Below are 348 nucleotides of genomic sequence, written 5' to 3' on the forward strand. Positions count from 1 at the left end.
AGGATCATGCTGTGTATTGCTTCTCCTCCGCCCACCACCCATCGATCGCCAATACAAGTCGAGCTCATCTGCACTGACACTGCAGACAGCCCTATATATATATTATATATATGCGTGTGTATAATATATATATATATATATATGTATATATATATATATTATACACAAGTATATATATAATAATAATAATATTGTTGACAATATCCGCAGGTAGAAATGTAGATACTACCGTCGCACAGACGGTGCTGCAGAGTGCAGTGCAAAACCCTAAACCCTAAACCCTAAACCCTACTCTTACAAATCGTGGCGGAGAGAAAGACCCCTGGGTGCCCCATGGGCTCATCCGCA

Source organism: Eimeria mitis, genomic scaffold (genome assembly GCF_000499745.2).
Source record: "Eimeria mitis Houghton genomic scaffold, Emh_scaff611, whole genome shotgun sequence".
In the NCBI taxonomy this organism is placed as follows: Eukaryota; Apicomplexa; class Conoidasida; order Eucoccidiorida; family Eimeriidae; genus Eimeria; species Eimeria mitis.